Source organism: Macrobrachium nipponense, chromosome 5 (genome assembly GCF_015104395.2).
Source record: "Macrobrachium nipponense isolate FS-2020 chromosome 5, ASM1510439v2, whole genome shotgun sequence".
Taxonomy (NCBI): Eukaryota; Metazoa; Arthropoda; class Malacostraca; order Decapoda; family Palaemonidae; genus Macrobrachium; species Macrobrachium nipponense.
The window spans coordinates 126,771,146-126,795,472 of NC_061107.1; the positions used below are offsets into that span (position 1 = coordinate 126,771,146).

General features: G+C 42.9%; 1 protein-coding gene and 1 pseudogene across 1 annotated transcript in view; one reads left to right on the forward strand and one right to left on the reverse strand.

Annotated features, from left to right (window-relative positions):
* The window catches only part of LOC135215627 (DNA ligase 1-like), a 189,912-nt gene that overhangs the window by 80,039 nt on the left and 85,546 nt on the right, over window positions 1-24,327 (forward strand). The window lies entirely within an intron of this gene.
* Window positions 736-23,749, reverse strand: LOC135215327 (DNA ligase 1-like; annotated as a pseudogene).

Here is a 24,327-nt window from a genome sequence, read left to right on the forward strand (position 1 = left end):
GCAAGACGACCTTATCCTTCTCCTGGAAAGAGTGACGGCCCGCCTGTGCGACACCTTTCTCTCCTGTCAGAGGAAGGATCCTCCTCCTATTGCTTTTCGCCGGAACCACCTATATCCTGACAAGGGCTACGGCCGCCCGTGCGACACCTAGTTTCCCTGTCAGGTAAAGGTTTATCCTTCCGAAAGCTAGACAAATCCTCCTGGCTTAATTGTCTTTTGGAAGAAGTCCGTCTCTTAGATGTCACTTGTGGCTCATTTCGCCAGGTTGGCGCTCGTGGCTCCTTGCGCCAGGCTGACGCTTCTGGCGATTGCGCGGGATGGAGCCCTAGCATTTACGCAGGCTGGCGCTTGGCGCATCTGGCTCTTCTGATTGTAAAGAGCTTCTAGCGCATCTGGCGCATTCTTCGTTCTCATCCTAGTAGAATCCGAAACTTTCGTATTTCTCCTTCCCTCCGTTTTCCGTTTATCGGAAGGATAGAGGTCCTTTTTTTCTGGGAGTCTCCTTCGTAAAAACTCCTACTAAAGCGGAAAAGCTGCTCCTGTACATTTAGGAGAATCTTCGCCGCAGCATTCTCTTTCTCCTTTCCTGATTCAGGTGATGGGAGGTCTAGAAGAGGAAGGAGACTCCGATTTACGTTTCGGAACTAATTTTCTTTTCTTCCTTTCACATGGAGATCCATCGGAAAAAGAAAAGCTCAGGGCTTGAATTCAAAGTTGGAGCCTTCCAACTCCTCTTTAAGGGCGTGACACTTCATCAGAGCTCCAGCCCCTTACTTTAGGTGAAGAATCTGACGAAGAAAAAAACACTTTTTCAGGATGCTTTTTCTATAGCGATCCTTGGCAGTTCGGGTCGTCACAGAATCTGCCGAGGGGACGCCTGATCGGTGGGGATTCTCCATAACCTCCGTATGGCTTTTGAACATTCCTTCTCCTCTGGGCCTGTGAGCTTGGAAGAGGTCTAGGCCTGGGAGCGAGATGAAGCCGATCAGACGCACCCTCCACTGCACTAGGGACACTTAAATCACTATCACTGTGCTTACCTTGTAACGTCAGCATTTTACGTTCCATCCTTCGTAGTGCAGCTTTAAGATCTGCAATTTCCGTTGCTGGATTTGCCAAGTCCTTAGTACTAGAGGAAGAAGATACAGGTTTAGGGTTAGTGTTAATTTAATAGGCTCGTTAGAGCGAGACCTACTTACGCTTCTAGAGGAAGCCTTCCTAGCCCTATCCATCTCCAATTTCCTTAAATAGGAATTTAAATTCTTCCATTCTTCCTCATTCAAACCAACACGTTCATCACAAGTGTTAGATATAGAGCATTCATTCATTCTACAACCCCTTACAAACTGTGTGAGGATCTACCGAAGCTTTCGGTAGCCTCACCATGCATCCCTCATTTACACACTGTCTTCTAAAACCAGTAAAGCTAGAATCCGACATTGTGAGAAAAATCCAAAAACCAAGTCCAAATAACGTTCCACGAAAGAAGTATGCCAAACCAAAGATCCAATACGTCACCAAAATAACCAGCTTAGAAGATCAATAGCGATGAAAAAAACACGAAAATCATATCAGGAGTAACAAACAACAATGTTGCTGTCACGGCCGATAGAGAAAATCTGTCTTAGAAAAACGGGAATGATTCCTATTCCCGCCACCAGCGGCGGGGCGGTAGATCACCTGACCTACCTGTAGAGTGTGCCGCGAAATTCAAATTTCTATCGGGGACGACGGAGTCTATAGCTAAGTATATATCTGACAGGTAAGTTGAATGCATAAAAAGCCTATTTTCTTATCAAGTGCATGAATCTTGCTAATCCTTTTAGCAGTCTGTAAGGATATTAAGAAGAGAGTTTCTAGTTGTCTCTCAGACTAAGTTCATGAATAGGTTTGAAACGAGGCCCAGCCACCATTTTAACACAATATCCAGATTCCAAGGCACCATATGAGAATCTTTACGATAAGAAGTATCAAACGATCTAATGATATCAGAGATGTCTGGTTGGAGGACAAGTCCAAGCCTCTGTGCAGAACACCGATGCTAACATGGCTCTATAGCCCTTGATGGTGGAGGAAGACAGGTTCCTTACTGACCTCAAATGAAAGCAAAGAAATTGGCTATTTGCACACAGTGGTCTGAGAAGAGATGTTGGAATTCTTACACCACTATCTGAGGATCTCCACTTATTCTGGTACATGTTGCTGGAAGATCTTTCTAAGGAGTTTCTGGACAGTTGAATCCCGTCAGGGCCAGAGAAGACAGGTTTTTGTGGAATTTTGTGGAAATGTGGTTGTCTGAGTAGCTGCTTTTTTGAGGAAGCAGCATTGGGGAGTCTACCAAATAGATCCACGAGATCGGGGAACCATTCCTTTGATGGCCAGAAGGGGGTCACCAAGATCAGACACACACTGCAGCGTAAAAGGAACTTGTTCAGCACTTGCCTTATTAGGCTGAATAGAGGGAAAGCATACAGTTCCATATCCAACTACTACAGAAGAAAAGCATCCACTGCCCAAACCTGTGGGTCTGGAACTGGTGAACAAAACAGAGGAAGACGATGGTTCCAAGACGTGGCGAACAAGCCTATCATCAGTTTTCCCCCACAATTTCCAAAGGTCTAGGCAGACCAGAGGATCCAACGTCCATTCCGTCGGCAGGAATTGTCTCCGATGACTTAGCTCGTCCCAAAAACTTTTAGCTTTTCCTGGATGAACCTGGGGAATAAACGTGTATTGTTTCATTCTGCCCAAAAGAGGAGATCTCTTGCTGGTTCATAAAGAGAGAAAGCCCAAGTCCCTCCTTGCTTCCTGATGTACAATACAGCAGTCGTGTTGTCTGCGTAGACCGCTATCACCTTGTTTTCTATTCTTTGATGCAAATGACTGAAGGTCCTGGTGTATTGCCTTTAGCTCTTTCACATTGATAGGCAGAGACCTTTGCTCTAGGGACCATACTCCTGAGATTTCGTTTTGCCCTAAAAGCATCCCCATCCTAGGTCCGATGCTCCTGAAAGAAGTTCAGGTTGGGGTTCAGCTGAGACTTGCCTTCTGACAGTCTCTTCTGTGAATTCCACAAAAGAAGGTCTTCTTTTATATCCAGTGTTATAGGAAAAACATGTTCCAGCTCGCTTTTAGATAGAAAAGCAAGGGTCTGAGAGGTAGCCTGCCTAGTGACAAACTGCTCCATTGATGAAAGGAACCCCAGCAGACTCATCCAATCGTTGGCCGAGCACTCGTTTAAGGACAGAACTTCTTGTATCTTTCTTATGCAAGAATCTACTCTTTCATGGGTCAGAAAAACCCAAAAACTCTGAGTCACTATGATCATTCCCAAATATTGATTCTCCTGAGTGGGATTCAACTGAGATTTCTGGGAGTTTACAAGGATTCCTAATTCCTGTACTACAGAGTCTCCTTCTTGAGGTCCTCCGTCTATATACAAGGATATTCGTATCCCCTGAAGGTGGAGACACTTTGCAATGGGAGCCCTTACCCTAGTAAACACTTGAGCCGTTGTTGTCAGTCCGAAGCAAAGGGCGCAAAATTGAAAAATCTTTCCTTTGAATACAAACCTGAGATACTCCCTTGCTTGGGGTGTATGGGAACATGGAAATATGCCTCCTGTAGATCTATGGACGTCATCCAATCTCTTGGGCGAATGGACAGTAGGACTGTTAGGGTAGTTTCCATCTTGAACTTCGTCTTTACTACGACGAAGACATTCAGGGTGCTGACATCCAGGACAGGCCTCCCGCCCCCCGATGACTTGGGGATTCCAAAGAGACAGATGACTTGGGGATTACAAAGAGACGATTATAGAAACCTGGAGAGTAATGATCTTGAACGAGTTCTGCTTCTCCCTTTCTTATAAGAGAAGTTATTTCATCCTCTAAAGCTGAAAACCTCTAATCCTCTTAAATAAGCCATTAAGATGACTGGCGTGCTGACTAAATGAGGCTTCCTGAGGAAGGGGATAATGTAACCTTCCTTCAGAATCTTGACAATCCAAGGCTCTGCCCCTTTCTCTGCCCAAACTTCCCAAAACATTAGAACTCTGGCTCCTACATTTGTGCAGAGAATGGCGTCCTCACTTGCTAGAGGAGCCCCTCAAAGACGTTTTCTTGATGGATTTAGAAAAGAACCTAGTACTTCCTCTTCATCTTGCGAGGGGATCTCTGTCTGGCCCAAAAAGGACTGGCCTCATGATGGGAGAGGTTGTCTCAACCATCGCTGGAGGATATCTCAGTCTTTTGGAAGACTGGGCGAGAGATCCTGAGTGCATTTCTTCTCCAGATGCGAAGCAACTCCTAAAAATGATATTGTTATGATACAATAAAGTTTATGCATACTTACCTGGCAGGTATATATATAGCTTATCCTCTTGACGCACTGGCAGAATTTCAAAACTCGCGGCAACCGCTAGTACACTGGTAGTTCAGGTGATGGCCACCCCGTTCCCGTGGCGCTGGTACTTGGAACTATTCCCGTTTTCCTCAGATTTTCTCTGAACCCTGTCTCCTGAGGGGAGGAGGGTGGGAATTTAATTATATATACCTGCCAGGTAAGTATGCATAAAACTTTATTGTATCATAACAATATCATTTTTATGCATGACACTTACCTGGCAGTATATATATAGCTGATTGACACATTTGGAGGTGGGTCACAGACAGCAACATCGTGATAATTCAAAAATTAACTAATTTTTAAAATTATTTATTAAGTTCCTTATCTGCTAAGGTAGCTGACTTCGTAGGTCCTGCCTCTTAGCCTGCTAAACCTTAGTAGCTCTCAACTAGGATGTGACCTGTTTGTTGAGAAAGCTAACAACAAGGGTCTGACAACTGGACATGACCAATCTGCTGACAGAGAACCCTAGCCCTCATTTACCACGGGCATTCATGCTAGGAAAGTTAGTCACCTGAACCACACACACATACAATAATAAACACTACACCAAAAAACTGAGCTGGTATTAACCTTCTCAGACAACCATAAAAAAAACACTATAACCTAATTAAAATAAAAACCTAGCATGTTATTAGGTTATGGGGTGGAAACTCCTTTGCCCAGTACTGTACCTGAGGATACGTACGGGCCTAACGTTTGACAATTATCAAAAGTTGTCTTCACGTCTCTAAGGTAATGAGAGGCAAACACAGAGTTTGTCCTCCAAAACGTCGAATCTATAATGTCCTTGAGGGCTAAATTTTTCCTGAATGCTAAGGACGTAGCTACTGCTCTCACCTCATGAGCTTTAACCTTAATCAAGCCGAAGCATTCTTCCTGACAAAGTAAATGAGCTTCTTTAATGACTTCTCTTACAAAGAAAGCCATCGCGTTTTTAGACATAGGTCTAGTAGGATCTTTAACAGAGCACCACAGAGAACATGAAGTCCCCCTAATGCTTCTTGTTTCTTTCTACGTAAAACCGTTAAGGCTCTACTGGGCAAAAGAACCCTTTCTTGTTCTTGACCTACTAGATCAGCCAGTCCTTCAATCAAATGATCTTGGCCACGGATGCGAAGGATTCTCATTCTTTGCTAAGAACTCCTGTTGAAAAGAAACAAAACTGCTTTGTTGTGCTTCCAACCTACTTGCTTGTCAATAGCTTGCAGCTCGCTAATCCTTTTAGCTGTAGCTAAGGCTACTAAGAAAATAGTCTTCTTCGTTAGCTCTCGCAAAGACGAACTGCCCATAGGTTCAAACCTATTCCGTTTCCAAGAACTTGAGAACGACATCCAAATTCCAAGAAGGAGTTCTGCAAAGTCGATCCTTCTTTGTATTAAAAGATCTGAGAAGATCTCTAAGATCTGCGTCGTTGGACAGATCTAAACCTCTGTGTCTAAACACTGCAGACAACATACACTTATAACCTTTGTCTGATTAGCCAAACCCAGTTCCTTCTTCAGGTACAGAAGGAAATCTGCAATTTGTGTCACAGAGGTACTGGATGAAGAAATCTTCCGATTCTTACACCATTTACGGAAGTTCTCCCACTTCGACTGGTACACTTTGATAGTTGATGGCCTTCGTGCTCTTGCAACTGCCTTCGCTGCTTCTCTAGAAAACCCCCTCGCTCTGACAAGTCTTTCGATAGTCTGAACGCAGTCAGACCCAGAGCGAGGGTGTTCTTGTGGAACCTGTCGAAGTGGGGTTGTTTGAGAAGATCTACTCTCGTGGGTAGACTTCTCGGAGAATCCACTGTCCATTCCAGTACCTCTGTGAACCACGTTTGGGCCAGCCAGTATGGGGCTATCAGAGTCAGCCTTGTTCCTCGACTTTCTCTGATTTTTTCATTACCCTTCCTAAAATCTTGAACGGGGGAAAAGCGTACGCATCTAGACCCGTCCAATCTAGTAGGAAGGCATCGACTGCGACTGCAAGAGGGTCCGGGATTGGAGAACAATAGTTCGGTAACCTCTTCGTCGCTGCGGTAGCGAAAAGATCCACTACTGGTGTGCCCCAGAGCTTCCACAGTCTCTGGCATACTTGAAGATGCAACATCCACTCCGTGGAAAGCACTTGTCCGTCCCTGCTCAACAGGTCCGCTCTGACGTTCTTCTCTCCTTGAATGAACCTGGTGAGCAGGGTGACGTTTTCTCTCTGCGACCACAGAGAATCTCCTTCGCCAAGTTGCAAAGGGACAACGAGTGGGTTCCTCCTTGTTTTCGTATATATGCCAGAGCTGTGGTATTGTCCGCGTTGATCTGCACCACTTTGCTGCTGATCCACGGTCTGAACGCTTTCAGAGCCAAGAAGATCGCCATCAGTTCCTTCCTGTTTATGTGCCATGCTTTTCTTCTTCGTTCCAAAGGCCTGACTCCTCCCGAGGGCCCCAGCGTCGCTCCCAAGCCTGCGTCTGACGCGTGAGAAAATAATATCCGGTCGGGTGGGCCTCTGCTGGAGTGACGTACCCTCTGACAACCTACCCCGGAACTAGCCACCACTTTAATTCCTCCTTTATCTTTGAAGGAATTGGAAACCGGAAGAATCTGGTTGCGATCTTCTTGGCCAGACTTCGTTCAGAAAGAACTGTAAGGGCCTCATGTGAAGTCTCCCTAGTGAAATTAACCGCTCTAACGAAGAGAGTGTCCCCAGCAGCTCATCCACTCTCTCGCCGAGCATTGGTCTTTCAATAGGGAATTCTTGCACTTTCGCAGGCACATGGTCTGCCTTTCGGGTGACGGACGAAAAGCCCGAAAAGCCACTGAGGATATCAGAATCCCCAACAAATAAACTAGCTCCTGAGAGGGGATCAACCGTGACTTTTCAGGTTTACCATCAGACCCAGCTGCTGAGTTTAACCTCCAATGTGATGTTCTGTCCTCCAGACATTGCTGTTTTGATTGTGCTCTATGAGCCAATCGTTCGAGGTAGAGAGAGACTCTGACTCCTAACAAATGAAGCCACTTCGCCACATTCGCATCATTCTTGTAAAAATTTGAGGAGCCGTGCACAGACCGAAGCAAAGGCTTTGAATGATAAATCCTGTCCTGGATCACGAATCTCAAATATTTCCTGGACCTTGGATGATCGGAATATGGAAGCACGCATCCTGAAGGTCCAGCGTCACCATCCAGTCCCCTGGTCGTACCGCTGCCAGTACTGAATCGTTCGTCTCCATCGTAAACTTGGTCTTTTCTACGAACAAGTTTAGCTGACTTACGTCCAGTACTGGCCTCCAACCTCCTGATGACTTCGGTACTAGAAACAGACGGTTGTAAAAACCTCGGGATTCGTGATCCAGAACCGGTTCTATGGCCCCCTTTTCTAACATGCTGACAACTTGATGCCAAAGAGCCTCTCTCTTCTCTAAATCGATGTAATGAGCCCCTAGGGCTCTCGGAGCTGTATGAGAGGTGGTTTCTTGAGAAAGGGGGATCTTGTATCCTTCCTTCGCTACCTTTACAGACCAAGGATCGCTCCTTTGCTTGCCAGACTTCCAGAAGTCTAAAAGTCTGGCCCCCACACAAGTCTGGAGGACTTCTGACTCATTGCTTGGTTGAGGTTTTCGAGCCTCTTTTGGTTGGAACTCTTTTCCCTCTAAATGCTGGTCGGGAAAAAAGTCCTACCCCGAAAGGGCTGCTGTGATGTTCTTGTATCCTTCGGAGTCTTCTTCATACCTTAGAAGGTAAATACTTCCTTACAGAAGACGTTAGTAGATCCTGAGTAGCCTTCTGAGTGAGGGAGAGCGAGATGTCCTTAATGATATCCTGAGGGAAGAGCTGTCCTGAAAGCGGAGAGAACATCAACTCCGACTTTTTGCGCGTTCGAGACTCCTTTAGCAGCGAACGAGCACAAAAGATGTCTTTTCTTCAAAACGCCTGCTGTAAAAAGTGAAGCCATTCATTAGCTCCATCTCTCAAGGCTTTATCCATCAGGACATGATACTTCTCGGCAACTCGGATTCTGACGAATCTTCCATCTCCGAAGTCCGAGCCAGGGCCCCCAACGACCAGTCAAGAAAATTAAACACCTCAAAGTCCGATAGATACCTTTGAGCAAATGGTCGAACTCTGACGAAGTCCACCACACTTTGGCTGAATGTAAACATGTCTATGGGAGCTGTCCACTATGTTGGAAAAGTCTCCCTGGGAGGAGGCAGGAACTCCCAGGCCAAGACTTTCCCCCGTAGCATACCAAAACACCAGACTTAGAAGCCAACTTGGCCGGAGGGGAAAAGCAAAAGAAGTATTCCCCGACTCTCTTCTCCTTCAACCACTCATTTACGCGTTGAAGGGCTTTCTTGGCCGAAATAGACAAAGTCATTTTCAAAAAAGACGATTTCTTGGTTGTCTTCGTCTTCGAAAATTGAGGACAAAAGGCGATGGTGGCGGGCCTGAAGGTTGAAAATCTCCTTCAAACAAAGAAAGAAGGCACTCTGTTAGTCTCTTGTAGTCCGAGGAAGGAGCTTCCACATTGTCCTCTTCCGCACTCTCCACAAATTCTTCCTCCTGCGAAGAAATATCTTGAAACCCAAGATCCTGATGACTCTCCAAAGCGGACTCCTTATGCAGAGCCTGCTTAGAGAGTGAATGCGGAGCTGTCTCCTTGTAAAACTCCTCTCTTCTTGTCGAGAAAAAGTTTCGACTTGCTGCCGCCTGCGTCCTGCGTCCTCCTGAAACGTATGCGTCCATCATGCGTCCATCACTCTTCTCTTGCGTCCTGCGTCCTGCACTGCTCCGTCCTTCTTAAGGGATGCACTGCGTCCTGGCTTGCGTTGGCACGTCCTGCGTTCTCTTGGAGGACTTAACCGGGAGAGACGAGTCCTTACGTCTAAACCGAAGGTTGTTCGGGCTTCTCCCATGATTGGACAATCACTGCTAATCTCTCCTGCATGTCCCGCAGAACTTCCTTCGTCTCCGCTTCCTTACGAGACTCCTGATGATGAGGCGATCGAGGACGCACCGGGCTAACACGGAGAGGCGAGCGATCCTGCGGTCTACGCAGTGGAGTTCCTCTAAGTGGAGAAACACCTCTCACCGCACCGCTAGTAACTTCCAACTGACAAGAAATCTCTTCCTTTTGATAGGGATAATTTTCTTCATCCTCCGATGAAAAAATCTCAGGGCTACTCACCACCTTCTTGGTCAACAGCCCTTTCATCCTGTGATGAGGACGGAAAGTATGACCTCTTGAGAGGCCGCGATACTTCCGCGAAACGCCTACTCCTTCCTGACGCCGAACTATCCGATGAATAACGGCACTTCCCAGTATCGCCTTTTCCATGCGTACTGCTGCAGCCTGGGACGCAACAGGACTGCCTGAAGGGACAACTGATCGCGAGTAAACCCCTCTCGCCTCCCTTCGACTGTCGACATGCCTTCTCCCTTGGGTCTGGGAGCTTGACAGGGATCTAGGTCTAGGAGCACGAGAGGGACGATCAGGCGACCCCCTTCACAACACTGTCACCGAACACTTCCCCTTTGTCTGTTAAACGTTTAATTTGATCTCCCCATGGACGCAAGGGCAGCGAACACTTTCACGATTTGTGGATCAGTAGTATCCTCAGATACAGCAACGGCGCAGGAGAAACCTGAGGGGAAGGTGCTACGTCTACATGTGAATGAGCTGAAGACACCATGCAAAGATTCATTCAAAGGCTTACTCGAAGATCCCGATCTCTCACTCCTAGAGACAGATCTTCTCACCCGATCTTTTTCTAATCTCTCAACATACTTCATAAGAGCCTTCCACTCTTTCTCATTCAGACACTGACATTCATTGCACCTATTGTCCCACGTACATACAAACTCCCGACACTTCTTACAAATAGTATGTGGATCTACCGATGATTTCGGCAGTCTCACCTTACACCCTTCTTTCACACAAACTCTAAACATACTTCCTGAATCAGACATACTAAATCAATCCAAACCAAATGCGATTGCCACGCTAACTTCGTGAATACGATACCAATATCCAAAAAGTCAGTCAACGAGCAGGAAATTCTAACAGAGAACCAACAACGATGTTTGCCGGTTCGGCTGGCAGAGAAAATCTGAGGAAAAAACGGGAATAGTTCCAAGTACCAGCGCCACGGGAACGGGGTGGCCATCACCTGAACTACCAGTGTACTAGCGGTTGCCGCGAGTTTTTGAAATTCTGCCAGTGCGTCAAGAGGATAAGCTATATATATACCTGCCAGGTAAGTGTCATGCATAAAACTATCGCTTCAGGAAAAAAGTGTCTCTTAACTAAGGGGGAGAATAATAGACCTGATTTCTGCAAAGAAGTAACGCCCTTCGGTATGTAGGAACACCAGAGCTCCCTCTTCTTCAACGTTCCCATCGTGTAGGGAGAGAGCAAGTTGTGGGAACCGTCCAATAACTCCCCTTATCGATACAGAGAGGGACTCATCCAATCTGCCAAGAGGTTCTCAGAATGCAAAGGGCAAGACTAATCTTGTGGGCCAGAGCGCCAACGGACCAATCAAGAAAGTTGAAAATTTCAAGAAAGTTGAAAAATTTCAAATACCTGAAAATACCTTTCAGATGTGCCAACTCTGAGCGGAAAACAAAATCTTCCCTGAAGAAAAAGCGGGCGTCTAAAAACACCGGAAAAATCTCCCTCGCAGAGCGCAAAATACCCAAGGAAACGAGCCTCTTTTGTAGCATACAACAAGTATCCTGGAGATTTGGAAGGTGAACACAAAAAAGAGGTCTTGCTTGTTCCCTCTTTTCAGCAAGCCAAGTGTCTATCTCTTAAAAGCCTTTATAGCTGAGGAAGACAAAACCATCTTCAGCATCTTCAGGAGATGATGGAGAAGTCGACTTGAAAAGGATGGATGTGTGGCGAGCAAGAACTTCAATAAAGAGGGAGACTTTTGATTCTCAGTAGCTTTGTCTTCAGATGAAATAGGGGAAAGATCCATGTCTGCAGGAGCCTGAGGTGTGGCTGCATCAACTTGTGTCCATGTCAAAACAGTCTATAAGAATTTGTGGCACTGCAGTGTCTAAAGGCGTCCAAGGAGACAATGTAGAGCGTCCAAGGAGACAATGCAGAGGGAGCTTCGACCACTACTGGCACCAGTTGAACTGTTGTGGGCGCTGACTGGATCATCAGAGGCGCTGAGTCATGGAGCTTGAACTGAAAAAAATGAGGCTTATTCAGTAAAAGCAGAATACTGTCAAGCTTCTCCTAAATGGGATCTACTATCGCAAGAGCAGAAGCAGCAGCAGGAGCCAAGGGAGTCAAAGGGAGCTCCTGTGCAACGCAAGCAGGCGTTACTTGGTGCACGACAGAAGGAGCTCAGGCAGCAATGGTGCTCGACTATATCTGATGAGTGCTCTGCCTCTCGACTATATCTGATGAGTGCTCCTGCACGACAGATACAGGAGCTTGAAGAGGAGCCAAAGAGCGACGACGAGCCTTGGGTGGCGGAGGAACGTCACCTTCCGAGAGGAAGTCAGAAAAAAACCGCTCTGGGCTGTCCCAATGACTGCAAGAAGGGCGTGGTTCTCTAAGCTTCTTAGTAGGAACCACTGGAGCTGCATCCGAAGCGCCTCTTTTCAACGAGTGTGACAGTGACCTTTGCCTAGGAGCATCAATGGGACGAACAGCCACCTCCTCCATTGACAACACAATCACTTTTCGCCTTGTCCATAAGGACCCCTTCACAGATGCACCAAGCTGCTCCATAGTCTGTACTAACGAGCTAATGCATATGAATCTTTTCCTCTAGACAGGTGATGGGATTGGGATTGGAAGTGCAGGAGCCTGCAAACGGAGAAGGTGGCATAGCATGAGAATTGAGCAGGAGCTAAAGATATAACAGGAATACAGTGGTACCCCCTATTTGCAAGGGATGCATACCAGACCCCAGCTGTGAATAGTTAGAACCCGCAAATAGTTGGAAACCTTATAAAAATGCTTTAAACCTCTTATTTTGTTAGTTAAAATTCAAGAAAACCCCACTAAAAATGTTTATACCTGGTTTTTTCAAGTTTTATCACAAAAAGTGCATTTTATGATGAAACTGATAAAAAAACCCAGGAATTTGTGTATATTTCTCATAGAAAAATACAGTGAATAGGCGAATTTTCCATGAATAACGCAGGGAAATGTTCCAGAGAGAAATCCACGAATGTGTGAGTCCACAAATCCGGAGAACGCGAATACAAAGGGTCCCCTGTACTCAGATGTGAAGCAATTCAGAAGAATCTGGCTAGCTGATTTTGAATTGTCCCTAATCAAAGCTCCTTTCTTCCTGTCTCTCTCTAATTTCTTTAAATGAGATTCCAAACTCTTCCACTTCCTTTCATCCCAATCAACACATTCATTATATGTATTATCAAATGAACATATTTGTCTTCTACAATTAGTACACAGTGTAATTATCATACAATTTCTTGGTTAGCCTAGTCTTGCAAACCTCAAGTGCAATACCTAAAGCTAGCAGAACTGTGTCCGACATTGTCGAAAACACTAGACCTGACGGTTTACCAGCGAGAGAAAAAAAAACAACAAAAAAAAAAAAAAAAAAAAAAAAAAAACAATTCTCATCACACAATCTAATGCTATCTAAGTGATTTGCCAAGACGGCTAATGCAAGAATGGAGTACTTCACCAGTTGCGATTACAAAAGGAAAGTCCAAAAAAATTTCAGGAATAACTGGCCAAACTGACAACCATAGCCATCAGCCAGCAGAAACAACTTTGCCATGTTCCTCTCTCTTGCAAAAGTGTGGGGGGGGGGGGGGTGGGGGGGGGGGGGGGGGCAACGGTTACCTAACCAAAACAAATAGATAGTGCGACCCGCGAATTTTGGGATTTCAACTGCCATCGAGTGACTCTTAATTATATAATTACTGGGAAAGTTGTATAATTAAAATTGTATTTTTCATAACTACAAACCTAGGTCCTTTACAATAGGAAATGCTTGAGGCGTAGCCTGGACACGGCCACTGAATTCTTCAAACAAGGTGATTTGGTAGTTAACTACTGTTCCGGTTCTTGGTAGCCGCTCTGACTGGACTAAAACATTCCAATTTGCTTTTGGCCCAGGTAACAGATTGAGGGGTGGCATAAGGTAGGTACTAAGTGTAAAGGACCTAGGTTTGTATACTTGGGAAAAATACAATTTACTTTCAAAAATGTCTCCCCTTGCCTCCTGCAAGAGAGGAGCAAGGAATGACTGAGGCTCCTGTGACTGGGTCCAATACTCCCTTCGTCTCCAATGGAGAGACCGAAGGTGAAGACACCCATGAGGGACCAACATCTCTAATGACGACAGATGACCAAGCATGACTTGCCAAAGCCAAGAAGGCTGTTCCTGCCTTAACAAGAACAGCTGTGCAGCCTCTTTGAGCCTGCTGATACAAGAGTCTGAGGGGAAGACCCTTGCTGCTACTTTTGTCTATCAACATGCCCACGTACAATGTCCTCTGTTTGGGTTCGAGATCGGACTTCTCTAGATTCATCAAGATCCCTAGATCCTGAAAAAACTTGAGGAGGCGATCCCTTTTCTGTAATAACTGAGAGCGGGAGCTCGCCAAGACCAACCAATAGGATACCTCAAAAGACGTATCCTATCCGAATGTGTACCAGCCGTGACCTAGTCACGGTTGAACACTACGAGAGAGAGAGAGAGAGAGAGAGAGAGAGAGAGAGAGAGAGCCACTGACCTGCTAATTGCAACACTCCCTCACCTGTCACATTAAATTGATATAGTTAACAGGTCTGGCTTTGAGCTCTTACGAGTTAAACAAAAGATGAAGGGAAGGATATTTTGTCTCTTTAAAATACTATTACATACAAATTTTGTAATTAGCTATACGTATTATTAGTATCATTATTAACATTTGAAAATATCAATAAATATATATGTACCATAAAAATTTTCTCATCTCAGTAGAGAGAGAGAGAGAGAGAGAGAGGAAAATTAAATTTTTTTTATTATTAATGTTATTTTACAAACAAAAGATTGAAAGCCTATAAAATACATAAAAAAAATTAAACAAACACTTAAGCAGAGTTTCTCAAGGATTCACAAATGTGTGTGTCTTAGAAAAACTCGCATATGATAATTAGCTAAGTTTCCAATGAAAGTTTGTACTACGGTGATTTACACAACTCGAATTGTGTAAGATTGAGGTATTACTGTATACAATTTATTTTGGAAAAAAATAAATAATGTGTACAGCTTTTCATTCACAAAACTAAACTACCGGATCCATGGCATCATTAGGTGGGGCCCAGGAGGAGGATGAATGTAAGTTACATATGTAATTTGTGGTTAAAAGGAGGATTTAATTAAGTACAACTGAAATACACTAAAAGTAATAATTTTCCAGTGTCAAACCAGAAAACCTATCAAAATTGGTCGCAGCCTGGGTGACCCATGCATAGTTTGGGAACCACTGCTCTAAAGCAAGTCTATAGCCATCTGTGCTGCTTGCCTAAGAGCACTCCTTTCACTAAAATTGTATTCCCATTTCTATAACCCACTGATTCCTCAGTCTTACTCAAGAAGTCAGGGTCTTAACTACTTGGAACTGAAGAATCATTAGTGCAATAGTACGACTCGAAGATTAACAGACTTATTAATGGGGCTCATGTAGTAAATACCAATTCAATGAGACCACCACCAAGTCCCATTTCTGAATTCTGAAGGATTATTCTTTAAGAACTTTGAAAACTAAAGAGATATGCAGACAAGAACGTTGACTAACTTTCATCAGTATCATAATTAGAGTAATCAGTAAAATGAGACATGTTAGGTAATAGAGAAGCAGGTTCCATTCAGTGATCATAAAATCACATTAAAGAATGAGAGAATTTCTTTCGTCTAGTAAATTCCTCTTACATGAACATGAGCCTTATCACATATCACAAATTAAGTAAAATAAGTTTGTTAATTGTATCACCATTAATACTTTGATGTCCAACTTGACTTTTAAGGGGCCAGACATTGTATGAATATAATTTTTCTATGTAATAATATCATCATAATTTACACTATTATCCTATTATCTACTTTATACATTTTTCCTCCTTCCATAATGATCTCAAAACTTTGCAATGCAATCTACAGTTACACTTCATCAGTACTTTACTTTTCTTTCCTAGTGCTAAGAATCTTGAAGGGTAGAATCTGCTATTCTTCTTGGTCCCAAGCACTGCTTCTGAATCAATTACACATGACTTCACATTTTCACAAACAGCATTTTTAAATCTAGAGATGATATCTGGATATTTAGAGGTGTTGTCTTCTTGGTTTCTACTGTAGATTCTGATAGAACCATCTTCTTTCAAATGTCTGCATGTAAAATTCACTTTTTAATATAAAAAAAATATAAAATCAACCTTTTATTCAGAACTATCTTAGATTGTCACAATCAAAATCTTTCTTGATTCAGTAAAACAGGGTTATTTACAAAAATAAGAAAAATGGAAAAACTTACCTGAGCTCTTTCTCCATCATACTTAAATTCACAGGTGAACTTTGCATTTTCAAAGCGTTTTAGGACCTCGGACACACCAGCTGTTGGGTGTGCTAACATAGGCTTCAAAGGAATACCTGGAGTCAACTTACAATGCTTTGGTAACTCTTCGAGTCCTTCCTTCAACAATACTTCTACAATCTTGTCATAATTAGGGAATTCACTGTAAAATATATAAAAAAATAACAGTCGTTATGTTAAAACAACAACAAATTGATGATAAAAACTTCAATAAGCAATTATTTACATGAGTCGCCTATGTTTTCATGTTCAAGTGCCAAAATTTACTATACCAAATAAAGGTAGTCTTCAGGATTAGTCCCATAATTTTCAAACTGGGCTTTCTTAGCTTATCTGGAGCAACTCCCTTGCCAGTATTCAAAATCTCTGGAGGGTAGTCTTGACCAGGGGGTGTTAAATAACAAGCTTGTGCAATTGCCTGAAAAAGGATAGTTAAAAGGATCATTGAGAGATATATGTTATAGGGAGGCTGTAAACCAAAATAACAGTACTTGTAGTACACTATCTCCCTCCAAAGCTTACAAAATAAAATAACTGCAGCTTATCCTTGACAAAGAAAATTTCTCCTTTAAAATAGGAACTTATGTTAGGCTACTTCTAAAACAACCTGCTAATAGAGGAAAAGAAGAAAAAACAATGTTTTATTAGAGGAAACAGACCTTTCTGTTTACTTAGTGACGCTAACCCTTTTGAAGCCAAACCTTAAAGAAACAGGAGCAAAAGCCTGGGATGCAGTGAGAAGAGATTACTAGAATCAAGGCCAATGAAACCATCTCATTAATAAAAAAAAAAGGCAAATATTTATGGAGAAATCAGATATGAGAAATTCTTTTTTTAAAATTTTGGATTTTAATTATAATGCAAAAACAATTACAAGTTCAAGAAAATCCAAACATTTGGAACTCTCCATCATGGATTCTCAAGTTCCTAAAGGTAAGTTTCACATTTTTTTCTGTCTAAATTAATTGCATGAAATTAACAAGCATTGGGAATTAGGAATATCAGTTTTAAAAAACTCTGTGGTTATAAGACAATTATACTTCAAACAATTTCCTTTTATTGCACTACAAACCCATTAGTTATAATTTGGTCCAAGTAGCAATAAAGTAAGGAAGCTCTATCTCCTAAACACTCCAGAACTGGTTAATAGGAATGAAAGATCTGTTTGAGAACATTAGAGATTGAAAATAGCAGTCAAACCCAACATTCTAAAAGGGAAAAGCAGTAATATTTGAAAGGGTGGACTGTGGAACCCAGAAAATTACATGGAAACCTTGAAGATTATAATGTCAAGGGCATCTGTTACCTCTAAAAGTAACCTACTTGACAACGATATTATTATGGCAGAGAGAAAAAAGCTTGGAAAAGCTATATCTTGAGGACAAAATGGAGAGGAATACTCAGGTGATAAAGGCAATGAATATAATGTCCCATATCATATATCTTCCTATTTCCATTGATGTGTTTTTTTCTTAAATTGGTCGACCTCAAAGTTTTCCCTGGCCTGGGGGGCTGCAATTGGATTTGTCAGTCTGGCTCTTAAGGATAACCTAAGCCTAGGCCATGGAACTCTCAAACTCTCTTAGAGGAAGCTAAGGCTAGAAGGAAAACTGTTTTCAAAGTCAGTTCCCTGTCTGACGATCGATGTATTGGTTCAAATGGAGCCCGAGTGAGATTACTACTCAGAACTAGAGTAAGGTCCCACATAGGAAGTTTAAGTTCTCTAGGTGAACAAGACAGCTCAAAGCTCTTGAACAACATAGAGACATCCCAGGATGAAGTGATGTCCATGCCTTTCAGATGCAGAACTAATCCCAAAGAAAAAGATCAGCAAGTCCACTATCCGCCGACGGAGTTCCGAGAGGAGAATAAAAACCTTGTCAACTACACCAATTACAGTAGATTGCTTACTTGCCCTGGTACCGGCTGACGAAGATCTCTTGAGGTAGCCGGGCATCTGAGTCACTGCTCTGCAAGAAATGCCTCTTGCTCGCAGAAATACTGGACACTCTCCAGGTGTATAAAGATAGGGACCCTACCAACTGGTGGTGCCTCTCCACGAGGTTGGCAGAGAAGGTTGCGTCAAGGAGGAATTTCTCTCAGAATCGCTGACCGAAGAGACAGAAGGTTTGGGAACCACTATGCTTGGGGCCACAAACGGAGCTACCAGGGTCATCCTGAGATTTCTGGAACCCATCACTCTGTTCAGGACATGACGGATCAAGCAGAACTGAGGGAAGGCATACATTTCTAGATTGTCCAAAGATGCTGAAGGGCATTCCTCCGCCACAGCAAAAGGATCTGGGACCACCGAACAGTAGACCTCTAGATTCCTGTTGAAGCGCGTAGCAAAGAGGTCTAACATGGGTCTTCTCCATATGTGAAATAGCCAGTTCGCTATGTCCTGATGCAGAGATCACTCCATACCTAGAACTTGACTCCGATGACTTAGCTTGTCGGCCACCACATTCCTCTTGTCCGGAATGTACCTGGCCCCATTCACATACGCTACCAATGTGGTGTTGTCTGACATCAGAACGACAGAGTGCCCCACAACCCTCTCTTGAGAGTCCTAAAGACCCAGGAAAGCTGCTTTCAACTCCAACACGATGATGTGGAGTTGTTTGTGCCGAGAGTTTCACACCCCCAAAGTCAGGAGCTCTTCGAGATATGCATCCCAACCTTCAGCGGAGGTGTCCAAGAGCAGGAGCAGACCTGGAGGGGCTGAGGGGGTACATGAAGAGGAGCACCCATTGTCAGGTTCTGGTTGTCCAACCACCACAAAAGGTCGCTTTTTACCACTGCTGAAAGAGGGAACCAGAACTGAGGGAATTGCTTGCTGGGGACCAAAACACCTTCAGTCTCCACTGCAGGGAATGAATATGAAGACGTCCATGGGGGACCAACTTCTCAAGAGACGACATGAGACCCAGAAGAACTTGCCATTGGTGAGGTGGTTGCTCCTAGTTTAGAATGGATAAATCAGTTGTTTTGTACTAACACAAAACAAGCAATGTCAAGGTATTCTCCACTTTCCTCAACTACATTCCTGACACTAGGAGTTAAACTTCTTTTGCATTCACTTAGCTAACATGTGACAGTCTCTCTTCTTTTCTCAATGATGCAGGTGTAGCCTTAAAACAAACCTGTATTCCAAAGAAAGGTACCTCCAATATAGTAATGCAAAGCTACAGTAGGGAAAATCCTCTATCTGAAAAAGAAAATTATTTGCTTGGGAAATTAAGCAAATCTTACTAATATCCTTTTACTACATGAGTGATAAGGATGCAGAAATTACTAGTACAGTAAGTCCTCGGGTTACGCTGGTCTCGACTTACGATGTTTCGTGGTTACGAACGCGCCCCCATAAAAATATAAAAAATAATATCTTGCGTCGTTCCGTCTTACGCGGTTTAGCGTCGTAAGCAACGTAAACAAACGCGAACTAGTTCCAGGCGCACGGCGGAAGAATACGCTTTGTGGGGGAGAGGACGGCGTTGCTTCGCTACGCTCATTCCTCGCCCATACGCCATTTTGGTTGTTTACACTGCCTCTCTCTCCCTCGTTGTATCGTTTTTGTAACTTTTTGCTCTTTGTTATGGCTCCCAAGACAAGGCGGACTCTTCTGATGGTAGTGCATCGAAGAAAAAGAAAGGCCATCACCATGGAAATTAAAGTGGACATTATAAAGCGATCTGAGAAGGGAGAAACGCCAACAAAACATTGGCCGCTCGCTTGGCCTTAGCCGTTCGACCGTTGCTACCATTATCAAAGATAAAGAGCGCATCGTTGAACATGTGAAAGGATCTGCTCCTATGAAAGCGACAGTGATAACTAAGCAGCGTAGTGGTCTAATAATTGAAATGGAAAGGTTATTGGTGCTTTGGTTGGAAGACCAAAATCAACGGCGTATCCAGTCAGCCTTATGGTGATTCAGGAGAAGGCGAAAAGATTGTTTGAAGCGTTGAAAAAAAGAAAAGGGGGAGGGAAGTGAAAGTGAAGAGTTTGTGGCTAGTAGGGTTGGTTTATGCGATTTAAGGCTCGGGCCAATTACCATAACCTTAAATTGCAAGGTGAAGCTGCTAGTGGGGATGAGAAAGCAGCGAGTGAATTTCCTAAAAGCGTTGTCTGAGATAATTAAGGAGGGGGGTTATTCTGCTCAGCAAGTGTTTAACGGACGAGACAGGTTTGTTTTGGAAACGTATGCCTAACCGCACTTACATCGCCAAGGAGGAGAAGTCAGCACCCGGTCATAAAGCCAGCAAGGAGAGGCTAACTTTACTTCTTGGGGTAATGCTGCTGGCGACTTCAAAACTGAAGCCCTTGTTGGTGTATCAGGCTGAAAATCCAAGGGCACTCAAGGGCATTTGGAAGGGTCAACTACCAGTAATTTGGAAGTCCAACAAGAAGGCATGGGTGACACTTGCAGTGTTTTGAGGACTGGTTCGTAAACCATTTTGTTCCAAGTGTGGAGCGGTATTGCGCCTCCAAGGGTATCCCCTTTAAGGTGTTGCTAGTGCTGGACAATGCCCCTGGACACCCTGCCCAGCTGGGAGACTTCAACCCTAATGTCAAGGTGGTTTACCTTCCACCTAATACCACGGCCCTTTTACAGCCTATGGACCAAGGAGTGATTGCTTCGTTCAAGGCCTACTACCTACGAAGGACAATTGCTATGGCTTTACAGGCAACTGAAACCAAGAAGGACTTGACTCTGAAGGACTTTTGGAAATCCTACAACATCCTTGATGCTGTAAAGAACATTGCTAATTCCTGGGAGGAGGTTAAGCAAACAAACATGAATGGTGTCTGGAAGAAATTTGTCCTCAATTGTGAATGATTTCCATGGGTTTGAGGACACAGTTCAGCTAGTTGTCAAGAACGTTGTTGCCCTGAGTAAGGAAATCAATTTGGAGATGGAGGTTGATGATGTTACAGAGCTGCTGGAGTCTCATGGCGAGGAGTTATCTGCTGAGGACCTGATACAACTGGAGAAGCAGATAATAGAGGAAGAAGAAGAAGCACCCACCCAGAGCCTAAGGCTTTCACAAGGCAGGACTTGATAAGAGGTTTTGCAGAGTTGCAGCAAGCGTTGTCAACTTTTGAGGCTCAGGATCCCAACTTGGACAGGTTCACTAGGGTTTCCAGAGGCGTCATGGATTTGATGCAGGTTACAAGGAGATCTTGGATGAAAAGAGGTCGCTCTCTGTTCAGGACTAACCTGGAGCAGTATTTTAAGAAGGTAGAGAGGCCTGCAGGAGATCCTGTACCTCTACCTCAGCTGCCTCTGCTAATCCAGACTCGCCTGCCCCACAATCTCCAGCACCTTCTGAATGTTCTGCTAACCCAGGACTCACCTGCTCCAGTATCTCCAGCACCTTCTGTAGGTTCTTGCCTCACCTAAAGACTCACCTGCCCCAACATCTCCAGTAGTATGTTCTGCCTCACCTCAAGAATCACCTGCCTCAGCATCTCCAGTACTAGTATGTTCTGCCTCACCTCAAGAATCATCTGCCTCAGCATCTCCAGCAACTTCTGGAGGTTCTTTTTCTCTTCACTAACCTCCCCCAGTCTCTCCAGCACCGCAGCTTCCTCTCCAGTGTGCAAGCCAATCAAACTAATAAAGTAAGGAATTGTTCTCTCGTTGTTATTGATAGGTATTTACATTAAATCATGTGGTAGTTTTTCAATGTTCGACTTACGCTGAAAAATCGTGTTACGATGCATCGTAAGAACGGATCAACGTCGTAACTCGAGGACCCCCTGTATACATGATTGGGTGCTTATAGATTAAATCATGTAACATCAAACAACAAGTCAGGAAAATCAGAGCTGTTGACAGCAAGAAAGACACATGAAAGGAGAGGCTCTAACCTAGTGTGGACCTCCTAGGGAGCCATGAAGAGATGTGCACTGCCCAGCAAACCATTTTCTTTTGGACAGGGAATAAAGAGCAATGGATTTTGTTTCTTGACCTCATATTTAGGTTAATTCATAGGTAACTGATTTGTTGAGAAAATTTTTTTTACCAGGTTAGAATACAGTGGAACAGCCACTTTATGAATAAAAGGAAACTCCTAATAAATGTTGGGTCCAGAGGGTAAAAATACAGCACTTAAGATCTGAGATGATTTGGGCAATTGATGATAAAACAGGGGTGCGATCTGTGAGGTAACTAACAGAAATCATTGTAGTAATGCAAAGATACACACCCATAAAATTTTGTAAAATTCATAGTTAAAGACCTAGACCAAATTAAATACAGGGAAGAAAGTGCACCATAAAGAAAAAATCTGACAAAAAAGCATTAATGATGAATGAAGTACATATACTGAGATTACTAAACACCAGTTACCTGGAGTACAGATTGTTCCGCCAAACCAATTCGTAGTTTCCCACCAAGAGAACGAATAAGATACCTAGCTTCTGAAAAGCGGCAAGCAACAAACATTCCCTTGATTTTGTCCGTCTTCTTGTTTTGGACCTAAAAAAAAAAAAAAAAAAAAAAAAATAGGGATAATACATGTCATAATAGCAATGCAAACTTTCACCTTGCATTTAATACATAATAAATATGATACAACCACCAAACTATCATTTCCTCTTACAGCATTTCCAGTCATGAGGGCAATTTCCCGGAGTGTTTCTCAAATACACCTCGAACAGTAAGTTTTGCTGGTTGGAACATCAGCCTCTGGTTTGATCTGGAGTTTTCAGCTACGATTCCCAAATCTCCCTTTTCTTCAGTATCCTGCTTGATCCTCTCTACACTTCGACCAGATGTTTGAGCAATTGCACGCATCAAAATCATGTCCCCAACTCCCAATTCAGTACCTTAACATAAATCATAAAAAGCCCTTATTAAATTAATTGGGACAATTATTAAAGCAAATAAAAGAACTTGAAGGAGAAGTATAAATAGCTGGAGTTTAACTTACTACAAAGTATGAGATGTGCATAAAAAGCCAAAAATTACGAAACCAGCCAGTAAGTATAATTTCATGATTAAATACAAAATATCCATAATATTTTTTGTTCTACTTAACTCCACATATAAATTAAATACTGGATCAATATATCAACAGCAAACCAACAACCATTTTGGTTCTTAGCTATAAAAAGAAAAATATAATGTTTACCTTCAAATGCAGGGGCTACTTTATTAAGACACAAATACACACAATACAAAAGATCATCTGGTGAGAGGACAATAACTGATCGCAAGAAATTGGAAAGAACTTCTATGGTTTTAAGGCGACCACTTATGCCTTCAATCAATTCAAAGTCTTTGCCAAAGCCAAATATGGCACCCTGGAAAAGACAGACCAATTAACTTTCTTTTTTTAAAACCGTGTAACAGTGCAACAATAATATCAATATTTTGAATATCTACGTACTATTATTTTTATAAATCTTTACTAGAGTCAGAACTTTGTTTTCTATGAACATTTTATTCATAGAGGTGTACTCTTAAAATTTTGGCAAAAATTAAGGACCCACTACCAAATAAATTCTCTAAAAGCCTGTGATGAAGTTCACAAAATGCCAGTCAAATGTACATATTACAATTAATAACTCTTATGAGCAACATGAAATCTATAAATTTATAACCAAAATAAAACTTACAATACTACGGCTATAAGACTATAAATGGATATAAAATTTAAATATATAATAAAGGAAAGCATTTAAGAAGTTCCAATGTCTATAATAAAACAATATTTTTCTACATGCAAAGAGAAATGAGAAGTCTGTTATATGTACATTTACTCATTTAGCATAATTTTGGGGTTAGAAAGACCAGTAACAAAAAAATTTACTTTATATAAAAATTGGGTTTCTTTTTACATCGTATTGAATATGCTTAAAAAACCTAAGGTAAAGACCTCAAAAGAAAATAATCATCAAAATCTTAAGACAATCTTTTATATCTAACCAAGAATATATATTTGGAAAGATTCAAGCTACTCAGAAAACATAATTCTTCATTAATCAGAAAAATGACAATTTGTCGAAAATTGCATTTTTCCTAACTATACAAACCTGAGGTCCTTTAACAATAGGAAGTAGCTAGCGGCAGCTGGAACGGTCGTAAGCTTCGAACAAGGGAGAACGGTAGTTAACTGCTTGTCCGACAGTCGCGCGCCGCGCGACTGGGAGGTAAACAAATCACTTTTGCTTTTGGCCCATGCAAAATACGCAGAGTGAGGGGTGGCATGAGGAAAGACTATATGTAAAGGACCTCAGGTTTGTATAGTTAGGAAAAATGCAATTTTTTCGACAAATTGTCATTTGTTCCGATACGTAATACAAACCATCGGTCCTTTAACAATAGGAAGACTCACTTCTGGTGGGAGGA